General features: G+C 34.8%; 1 pseudogene; it reads right to left on the bottom strand.

Moving 5' to 3' along the window:
* Nucleotides 1-210: 210 nt before the first annotated feature.
* On the bottom strand, nt 211-9,501 carry Gm16428 (annotated as a pseudogene).
* Between the last annotated feature and the right edge of the window lie 2,514 nt (nt 9,502-12,015).

Below are 12,015 nucleotides of genomic sequence, written 5' to 3'. Positions count from 1 at the left end.
TTAAAAATAATGGAGTTCTATTTTGACTCTAAATGTATACCTCCTAATTAACTTTATAATCAAATCAGTGGGGTTTAACTTCCTTCTTAGAATCATCAGAATAACAAGGATTAAAGAGCCTTTCAAACTCTGTTTCATAAGAGACAAAAAGTTAGCGAATTTTTTATTTGCTTACAAATGTACCATCAAGTGAAAAATTTGCATGCTTCATTAGTCTGAAGATGGGAATGTAGAAGAGTACTTCAGAGTATGCTTCATGATGTCTCTTTTAAACACAGACATTTATTTTCTCAATTCACCATTTACATCAAAAAGCATATCGTAGGTGTTGGTCTCCAAGTTCATCAAACCCTAAAAAAAGAAAAGCACTTCTTACTAAACAAACACCCAAGGATACAAATATGAAAGATTCTGTGCAAATGATGTCTAGACGTGCTATGTTTAGTTAAGCAGGATAATTATAGTGTTAATAAACTATAAGGTACATCTGAGGTCAAATTCCCAATTGATCATTTCAGGTCTTGAATAATTCCTATAAAGCCATAAGGATGTTACAGATAATATCAGTCACTTCAGACAGAAACAATTGAAAATAGTAAGTAGTTAAACTTTATGATTCCCAAAACATATTTAGTTTCCTAAGGGCATTTTATGGACCATGAGCAAAATACCTTCATGTACCTCTCCTGCATGTCTTTAATTGCTTCCAAGGAATGGCTCTGACTACATTTGGACAGTTTTAATGCTTATTCTTCTTTTTGATAATTGTTCTCCAAATGTAAAAGGAAAACATTGCTATAACAATTCTGTTCATTTTGTTGTTACTGCCATGCACCATGAACGCTAGACTAACAGTCAACCATTTAATGTATCTCCAATACTAAAATGTTACATGAGCAAAAATAATTCCATATGAAACTTAAAAGGATTAGTATTCCACCTGATTTAACACTTTAACAAATATTATGAATAAATATACTCATATTTTTACAGTAACATGAAATAAAATTATACTACAAATTGTGGGGTAACATTTTTTTTTATTTTTATAAGAAAGTGTTTGCCATGCTACACAGACTGGCCTTAGCCTACCAAGTGCTTATGTTTATAGGCAAGCATGATGTAAACATGAACTTGGTAAAATCCTAGCCTCGGGAAGTTTAACTCTAGGTAGTGTTAATGCTTTTACCATAAGACGGCCTCCTTTTAATTAATAGCAGAAGCAATCCCAGGAGGTGGTTCACTCCCTCATCTCTGTATCTACCCTCCACCTAAGGTGTATGTGCCATGTCTTCTACTTTCTCTTCCTTTCTTAAGGATGCCTTTTATTTGTTCTTTACTAATTCAAATGTCTTCACATGTCTCAAATATTGTCAAGAATTTCAGCAATTGTAACTGTTATTTTAAAAATATGACTCTAGCTGACTGTCAGTGTAATGCCTATAAAACTAACTTTTTTAAAGTTTGTGTTAGAATGATCGTAAGATCATGAATAGTCTTGATCACTTAAAGATATCCTACCTCAAAATAAAGTGCAAAAAGATGTCTGTGGACAAAGTTTAATGTTAGATTAGTTTTCTCTAAGTTCCAATCTCAGTAACACAGGGAAGTAGTAATATAAATTTCTCCTTGTACTCTTTATGTTAGCACGCAACCAAGGTAATTTGCATTTTTTTAAAAAATTTAAGACAAGCCCTTTACACCTTTTCTCCCTGGGCTACTACATCCTTTTTTTTTTCCTTTATTCACTGTGATCAGTTTTGTACCTCACATTTTCACTCAAATCATCCTGATTAAGTACAGCGACCTACACTTTGTGAAGTTTATCTTAAAAAATGTGCACATGTAGACATATGGAGACAAAGGTTTACTATTGGGTGTCTTCTTTGGTTGAAACCCACTGTTGGGAGAAAGTGTCTCTTTGAACCTAGAGCTCATCCATTACGCTACACCTGGTGGCTATGAAGCTCTGGGAATCTTCTTGTCTCTGAACTAAATCTGAGTTTGGTGGTTCTGAAATGCTCACCAACACATGAACATTTATTTTTGTGGTGGTTTGTTTTTAGTTTTGCTAATTTGTTGTTGTTGCTGCTGGTGGTGGTAGTGTGTGTGTGCCTGTCTATGCTGGGAACATAAGCTGGGGTCTCCATGCCTACAGTGAAAAAGATTACCAACTGCAAATTTATCTTATTTTTCCTATTAGTAGCATATGACACAGTTAGTGATCTTTTCTTCCTTAAAAGTCTTCCCTCACTCATGATAGTTTTCTTTCTACCAATTATTATCTTCCTTTACTAGTTCCCTCTCACCCCCCCCATGCAGAATTACAAATATTGAAGTGTTCTGGGGGTCTGTCTTTAAGACTCCTCATTTACACAGATGAGCACACCCCCTTTAAATTTTATCCAGAGTTCAAGGTTTAAAAATTGCCTTCAATTGGAGTATTTATTTATTTTAGCACACCCCCTTTAAATTTTATCCAGAGTTCAAGATTTAAAAATTGCCTTCAATTGGAGTATTTATTTATTTTCTATCTTTAGTCATTATCTCTTTCCTGAACTGACTCATAATGGCGGCTTCCTCAATGCCTTCCCAGGCAGGAATGGATCTCCTGTTCATTTCAAGTTGAATACTTCACAAACTATTAACCAATCAAATAAATAATCATAAAGATAATGAATCCAAAAAAATTTCAATTATCTTTATGAATAAAAATAATTAGAAATGTTAAGTTTAAAAAATTCATTACAGGGAGGGGGAAGGAGGGCCTTGGGTGGAAAAGGGGACAAGGACAGGAAGAAAGGAACATGAACTATTAACCAATCAAATAAATAATTTGTTAATATGGTCATCATCACAGATCTTACTTGGAAACCATGTGATGACTACAGTAATTGATACAGTAATGGAGAGATGATCTAAATTATTTTGGTGATATTCTTCCACAGGAATATTCTGCCAGGGTTGTTGAGAAAGGTTGTTTCCATCCACTGTTGTTACTAAATTTGGACTAAGTTTAGGATTGTAAGAACTGATTTACCAGTTTGTTTTGGTTTTCTAATATTAACAACAGAGTCCAGATGACACCAGTAAGTATGCTTTCTCTCTCCCTTCCACTGTACCTGACGTTGACATATTTTGCTTCCTTTTGTAGAAACTGGTAATCCTCTCTTCATCCTTCAGCAAATGTCTGCCTCTTGAAAATTTAAGATCTGGTCTACCATAAAGTGCCTAGTGTTTTTCATTGATATAGTATGTGACCATACCTCTCTGGTTTACAACTCTGCAGGAATAGAACAGAGCCAAGGATAGATAATGAAACTTGATTTAGTTTCATGTGCCCAACACAAGGTAAGACTCTCCATTTCTACTTGATACTTAGTTATACTAGGTTAATTATAAAGGTAGTTTTGATACCAACCACGGATTTTTCTTGTTCTTCATTGAATTTCAGGACATCCATATCAAACTTCTGAAATGTAGTTTTATACTGCTCACACGATTTGCTGTTGATCATCTCCCTGTAAAGCAAAGTAATGAAAGCAGTCATATTTCAAACCGATATGAGAAAGAACATTTAAAACAAATTAAATTGACCATTTCATAGTATAAAAAGAAAAACAGCAGTAAAAATTTATCTAATGCGAAATCATTATAGATTTTTCCCTAAAAGATTATCAGAGAGGTCTCTTTTTATGTTTTAGCTTTTCAAAATTAAATAAGTTCTAATGCATATATATCTTATTTTAGAAAATTGACTGTATTTCAAAGTATTTTTTTATTATTTTCTACCAAATATAAGGTCTAATTTATTTCCCTATATTGAATCAGTTCAGACTTTGTGCAGAACATAGGTCAATTAAAATATACCAATTGTCTGCATATGTAATTGATCATTTTCCATAATGTTAAACATAATTGATCCTTTTCAATATTGTTAAACATAATAAACCATACATTACATTTCTAAGATTTTTTGCAAGATTTCTTTGTTTCCACAATGAATGTAAATCAAAATTTAAAATCTCATTAAAAGCTACTTAAAGTAGAAAATAATAATTTTGACAGATTTCTAAGAATTAGATTTAGTTTCCTTGAAGGCATGAAGTTATAAGGTTAACTGCTTAGATAAATCAAAGTCACACATTTTTACTAAAGGCTCAGACATGACTTTCTTTTTTAAACTTCAGCCACATATAATTTTTAAAACGATACAATTGTGACCCTACAAAACTAACAACTCTACCTCTCCCTTTTGTTAATTTGCCAAAGTTGTTCTAATATCTGGTTGCTTCCTTTGAAAGAATCTTTGATATAAGTTTCCATGTGTTTTCTCTTTATGTGACTCCAGGTCCAAGGTATCTGAAATAATAATCTGATATCTATGGGCAACAGGCACATATGTGGTACACATATATATCTGCAAGCAAAACACTAATACACATAAATAAGTCTAAAAAATAGGTATTAAGAACATTGTTTCCTAAGTCATGGAAGACATATTGGGTCTATGATCCTAGTTTAGGAACCTTAAGCAGGATATGTCCAGTGTATAGGACAACGTAGGTTACATAGCAAAATTCAGGCCAGCTTGAACTACATGGTGAGACCATATCTCAAAGTCAAATTATCATCTTCTAAGAAAGCTCATGTAACAGTCAAAAACACATAATTTAAAATAGATTCTTTGAGATCTGAGTATCAATCTCTCACTGGTTAGTAAAGTTGTCTTTCACTTTCAGTTATGCGATTCATTAAAAAAACAAAAACAAAAACAAAACAAAACAAACAAAAAAGCAGTGAGGGGATTGGAGAAATGATTCATCAGTTAAGAGCACTGGTTTCCTTCCAGAGATTGGATACCCAGCACCTCTAAGGTTGCTCACAACCTATAACTCCAGTTCCAGGGGTTTCAATGCCTTCATCTGGTCTCCTCAGTTACCAGACATACAAGCTGTGTGCATACACACATGCAAGCAAAACAAACCTACCCATAAAATAAAATTTTAAAAAAAGTAATACAAATACCAGCCCAGGCTACTATACCTAACAAAACTCTCAATTACCATAGATGGAGAAACCAACGTATTCCATGATAAAACCAAATTCAAACCATGTTTTTCCACAAATCCATCCCTTCAAAAAAAAAAAAAAGATAGAAAACTACAACACAAGGAGGGAAACTACACCATAGAAAAAGCAAGGAAAGAATCTTCTTTCAAAAAACCCAAAGAAGATAGCTACATAAACATAATTCCACCTCGAACAACAAAAGTAACAGGAAACAACCATCAATCACTGGTTTTTATTATTTCTTACTATCAATGGATTCAATTCCCCAATAAAAGACATAGAGTAATAGACTGGATACATAAACAGAACTCAGGATTTTGCTGCGTACAGGAAATGCACCTTAGTGACAAAGACAGACACTACCTCAGACTAAAAGCCTGGAAAATTTTTTCCAATCAAATATTCCCAGGAAACAAGCTGGACTAGCCATTCAACTATGGAATAAAATCAAATTACAACCAAAAGTTTTGTTTTGTTTTGTTTTGTTTTGTTTTGTTTTGTTTTGTTGTTTGTTTGTTTTTGTTGTTGTTTTTTTAAAGATAAGGAATGTCACTATATTTGTCAAAGGATAAATCAACAAAGATGAACCCACAATTCTGAACATCTATGCTACAAATGCAAGGGCAGCCAAATTCATAAAAGAAACTTTTCTAAAGCTCAAAGTACATAGTATACCCCACATAATAATACAGGGAAATTTCAACACCCCACTCTCAGCAACAGACAGATCCTGGAAACAGAAACAAAACAGACACACTATGAAATTAAGAGAAGTTATGAAATAAATGGATTTAACATATATCTATATCTATAGAAATCATAGAACATTTTATCATAAAACAAAAGAATATTCCTTCTTCTCAACATCTCATGATGCTTTCTCCAATCCTGATAACATAATGAGTCACAAAACAGGCTTGAATAGATGTAAAAAAGATTTAAGTAATTCCATGCATCCTATCAAGACACAAGGGAGTAAGGGTGATCATCAATAATAATATAAATAACCCGGGAGTGGTAGCATATACCTTTAATACCAAAACTAAGGGAGGCAGTGGTAGGCAGATTTCTGAGTTGAAGGCCAGCCTGGCCTACAAAGTGAGGTCCAGGAAAGCCAAGGATTCAAAGAGAAACCCTGTCTCCATCTCCCCCCCCCCCCACCACCACTTAGGAAATCCAAAAAATCATCAGATACTACTACAGAAACCTATAGTCAACAAAACTGGAAAATTTGGATGAAATGGACAATTATCTAGACAGATATCAGGTACCAAATTTAAATCAGGATCAGATAAGGTGTATAAACATTCCCATAACCCCTAAATAATTAAAGCAGCCATTAATAGTTTCCCAACCCCCCTCCCCCAAAAAACACCAGGGGTAAAGTACTGAATTCTATCAGACCTTCAAAGAAGACCTAATACCAACACTCTTCAAAGTATTATGCAAAATCAAAAGAGAAGGAACACTAGTCAATTTGTTCCATGAAGCCACAATTATACTTATACTCAAACCATACAAAGACCCAATGAAGAAAGGAATCTTCAGACCAATTTCTCTTATGAATATTGATGCAAAAATACTCAATAAAATTCTGATAAACCCAATCCAAGAACACAGCATCCTTCATAATCAAGTGGGCTTCATCCCAGGGAAACATGGATGGTTTAATATATGGAAATCCATCAAAGTAATACACTATGTAATCAACCTTAAGGGAAAAAATGCAGTATTATCTCATCAGATGCTGAGAAATCATGTGCAAAAATTCAACAACTGTTCATGATAAAAGTTTTGGAAAGATCAAGAATTCAAAGCCCATCCCTAAACATAGTAAAAGCAATATACAGAGAACCAGTATCCAACATCAAAATAAAAGGAGAGAAACCTGATGCAATTCCACTAATATCAGACAACACAAGTCTAGATAAGGCTTCCCACTCTCTCTCTACCTATTCACAGTAGTATATAATATAGTAGTATTCTATAGTACTAGAAGTCATAGCCATAGCAACAAGACGACAAATACAGGTTAAAGGGATAAAAATTGGAAAGGAAGAAATCAAAATATCACTATTTGCAGATGATATGATAGTATACGTAAGTGACCCCAAAAAATTCCACAAGAGATCTCCTAAACCTGATAAAGAAATTCAGTAAAGTGGCTAGATATAAAATTAACTCAAACAAATCAGTAGCTTTCCTCTAAGCAAAGGATAAACAGGCTGAAAAAGAAATTATGGAAACAACACCCTTCACAAGAGTCACAAACTATAAAACCTTGGTGTGACTCGAACCAAGCAAGCGAAAGAACTGTATGACAAGAACTTCAAGTCTCTGAAGAAAGAAATTGAAAATCTCAGAAGATGGAAAGATCTCCCATGATCATAGATTGGCATAATTTATTTAGTAAAGATGGCCATCTTGCCAAAAGTAATCTACAGATTCAATGCAATCTCCATCAAAATTCAATCTCAATTCTTCATAGAGATAGAAAGAGCAATTTGAAAAAATCATTTGGAATAACAAAATTCCAGGATATGAAAAAAAAAACATTCTCAACAATAAAAGAAGTTCAGGGGGAACCATCCCCGACCACAAGCTGTATTATAGAAAAATAGTGAGAAAAATGTATGGTAATGGTACAGAGACAATGACTTCATGAAATTTACAGACAAATGGATGGATCTAAAATATATCATTCTGTGTGAGGTAACCCAATCCCAAAAGAACAAACATGGCATGCACTCACTGATAAGTGGATATTAGCCTAAATGCTCAGAATACCCAAAATGTAATTCACAGAAGACATGAAGCTCAGGAAGAAGGAAAAAAAAGTGTGGATATTTCAGTCCTTCTTAGAATTGGGAACTATATACTCCTGGGAGGAAATATGGAGACAAAATACAGAGCAGAGACTGAAGGAATGACCATCTAGAACCTGCCTAACATGTAGATCCATCATTCCATATACAGACAGACAGACAACAAACCCAATCACGATTGTGGATGCCAACAAGTGCTTGTTGACAGGAGCCTGATAATGCTGTCTCCTGAGAGGCTCTTTCAGCGAAAAGAGACTGATGCTCATAGCCAACCATCAGACCAATTATACGATCCCCAGTGGAGCAGTTAGAGGAAGGACTGAAGGAGTTAAAGGGGTTTGCTATCTTATAGGAAGAACAACAATATAAACGAACCAAACCACCTAGAGCACCCAGTGATTAAGCTACCAACCAAAGAAAGGGGTCCCATGGCTCCAGCTGCATATATAGCAGAGGATGGCCTTGTCAGACATCAGTGGGAGGAGAGGTCCTTGGTCTTCTGAAGTTTTGATGCGCCAGTGTAGGCAAATGCCAGTGTGGGGAGGTGGGAGTTGGTGGGTGGGGAACACCCTCATAGAAGCACAGGGAGGGGTAATGGAATAGGGAGTCTCTGGGGTGAAACCAGGAAAGGGCTATTATTTGAAATGCAAAGAAAGATAATATGTAATAAAAATAAAAATGAATTAAAATAAAAATATTTACAAAAATACTACCTATAAATAGGAATAACTCATTAAGATATAATATAGTATATTACCTAATATTTCCTAATATGTAAATTATGTTAATACTATATAGTTTCAAACAAATTATATATCTAAAATGTACCTTCAAATTTTCCCAGAATATTTTGTACTGGAGATCTGTGAAGTAATCCAACTTCTAAAAAGTAACGTTGCTGGGGATACAGTTTGAGGGCTCAGCTTTTGTCCTACAAGCAGGACGATGAGAATTTGACTCACAACACTACACCCTCCAAGAAAACCATTCAAATTACAGTTTAATCTTATTGAAACCTTGTTTGTAATATACATATAATAATAATAATAATAATAATAATAATAATAATAATAATAATAGATTACTTGCTATAAAATCAATTAAAATTTTCTGGAAGTACTTACACTAAGAAGGAAATAATAAGTTTGAACATATTACCGTGTATCTCCAACTATTTCTTCAGGAATTTCATTCTCATCATCATGAGTTACTGGATTCTGTTCTGGGTTGATAATAAAACATGATATTAAAACAATTATTTTATTTTGCAAATTTTAATGAAATACTTTGTGATCATTCAGGCATAGTGCCAACATTAGGTTTCAAACAGATCTATTATTTGTCTAGAACTTAAACAAAATGAAGTAATGTCTAATTGTCATCTAAAAATATGTTTTAAGCTCTTTATTTACATGTTGTGTTTAAAGACAAGAGATACAATATGAGATTTTCGGTCTCCTTTACAAGCCTAATTAGAATAACTGAGAAAAAAACGAAGTGTAACATCAATGCTCAACATTAAATATCTGATACCTTCCATAAGGTCCAATTTTGAAGCATTCCCATCTTGCTGTTCACCACTTAACAAATTCCTGTTTTCCATTTGTGTCTCTACAGAACGTGAAAAACGCTGCCATTCCACTGAGAAACTTACGTTTTCTGATTTAAAATAAATAAATAAATTTTCTCAAGCCATTTGAATCCAAAAAAAATTATTTAAACTAATAAAATTGAAATATAAAATAACATTAAGGAATGATTTTTATAAAAACAGCACTTCATAATTGCATGAAGGGTTTAAAGATAAAACCATATTTCTATTACCCTCTTATTTAATCCTAAAGACTTTAGTATTTAAATATGGAACACAATAGTTGGCTTCAAAAATAGACATTAATAACCTTGACTTTAATATGTACACATTATTTAAAAATAATTATTTATGTTGAATAAAGTATCTTGGGCTTCCTTTCTATAAACGATTAAGAGTTTGTTATTTTTCAGATTAAAAATTCTCTCTTTCTCTCTCTCTCTCTCATTCTCTCTCTCTCTCTCTCTCTCTCTCTCTCTCTCTCTCTCACACACACACACACACACACACACACACACACACTATGATGGCTTTAACTGTGACTTCAATTGGGTTTATATCTAATCATAGGAGGATCTGCATGTTGGTCCGATTCCTGTAGGTTTTTGATAAATTTGAGCAACTTTGTTTGCATTTCAATCTCCAAATAAAATCATAGTTCCTATTATTACAAGCAAGCTCCTCAATCTTTTTCATTGCAATACAAATCTAAAGCAAATGTAAATTATAAAATTCTGCCTGGCTGGACATATATTTTACTGCTACAGCAAGAAGCTCTGGGTTCAATCTTCAACAATGAAAATAAAATTAAAAATAAAAAAATAAAGCAGGCATGTTTCCTCAGGCCCCAGTTCATTTGTAAGGCTGAGGACTTCAGTTTCAAGGCGAGTCCAAGCTGCACTTGAGGTTTCCGACACTCCTGAGATACAGAGTTAGAGCTCACTTCCCTAAACCAAAACAACACATAAATAAACACAGCCTGGCCTGAATTATGCCTGAAGTTCCAGCACTTCTGAGGCTGAGAGGAGCCTCTGGATTTGGAGGCAGTTTGGAGCCTATATATACAAATTTCGGCAATCTGGCCTTTCAATACCAGGTAGAGGAAAATGAAGACTTGTCTTCAGTTTGTTTTTCATGAATTCCTGACTGGCAGCAGCAGCAACAGCACAGAAAATGTTCTAGTCTGTTTCCACCACTAACTGACCTCCAGTTTACTCACACCTCACATCCCCAGGCCCCAGAAAAAATTTAAGGGTCTCCAAATCTCTGGCCTTCCTGCTTTCTGCTAGGTGCTGCCTGTTTAAACTCCTGCCCTTAGTGAAGTCCTCTGTTTTTCTCCACAGAGGCCTAGGTGGGTAAAGTCGATTGTGAACCCAGAAGTGGTACCATCCAGAGTCCAGAGAGGCTCACCTCCTCTCCTTACTCCTGAAGTAACACATCTGTCCCTATACCTTCACCCTACCCGGACCCCCAGCTGAACCAGGATTAACCAACTTTCAACAGGTCACTGACTACCTCCACAGAGACTTCTCCCTACCATGCTTCTTCAAGAACTATGCTTGGTGACCACTACAAAGCACACTGGGTAACAGGGTTTGGACAGTGGGAAAACAATCTCAGACAAGCCCCTTGCTGATTGGCTGTGTTTGCACATGCATACTAAGTGTGAGAGAGGCTCTATCAGACATCTGTCATTGAACCAGCAAAAAAAGAGCTAGTATTTTAGCTGCCACTACTACCCAGAAGCCTTCCATTTTCAAAGGTTGCAATACTAACTTGAAAGATAAAATAAAATGAACCCCAAAGTAGACTCTCCTACTTTGTTTCAGTCGAAGGGGCTGTTGTGTGCAATTCTGATTTGTTTTATTATTAAAATAACGTGATTGTGCATGTTTGTATTTGTTCAACATGCATGTGTTGTGCTCATAGAATCTAGAACAGGATGCCAAATCCCCTGGTTCAAGAATTACAAATGGCTGTGAGCCATTATGTGGGTCCTAGGAACTAAACTTTGGTTCTCTCCAAGAACAACAAGTGCTCTTAATTTCTAAGCCATCTTTCCATCCCTGTCCTGTGCATGTTTTAAGGTATGCTGGATCATTTCTCTCGATAGGTGTTTATTTTTACTATACAGTGGACATTATAAAAACATGACACTTTCCTAATATTGTCTATTTCCAGAAAAAAAAAACACCATAGTTTTAATGGATTGCGTAAATCATAAAAAAGAGATTCAGCAAAAATGATATGTATACATTTTCGTATATGTGTGCATAAGGAGTCCAGAAATGGGCATCTGATGTATTCTCAATTATATTTCAACTTACACACACACACACACAAACACACACACACACAAACACACACATACACACACACACAAACACACACACACACACATATTTGTTTTTTGAGACAGGGTTTCACTGTGTAGCCCTGGTGGTCCTGGAACTCACCCTGTAGACCAGAGTCGCCTGAAACTCAGAAATCCCCCTGCTTCTGCCTCCCAAACGCTGGGATTAAATG

Source organism: Mus musculus, chromosome X (assembly GCF_000001635.26).
Source record: "Mus musculus strain C57BL/6J chromosome X, GRCm38.p6 C57BL/6J".
NCBI classification, from domain to species: domain Eukaryota; kingdom Metazoa; phylum Chordata; class Mammalia; order Rodentia; family Muridae; genus Mus; species Mus musculus.
The sequence above is the reverse complement of the archived record's forward strand: the minus strand, read 5'-3'. Positions and strand labels throughout refer to the sequence as shown.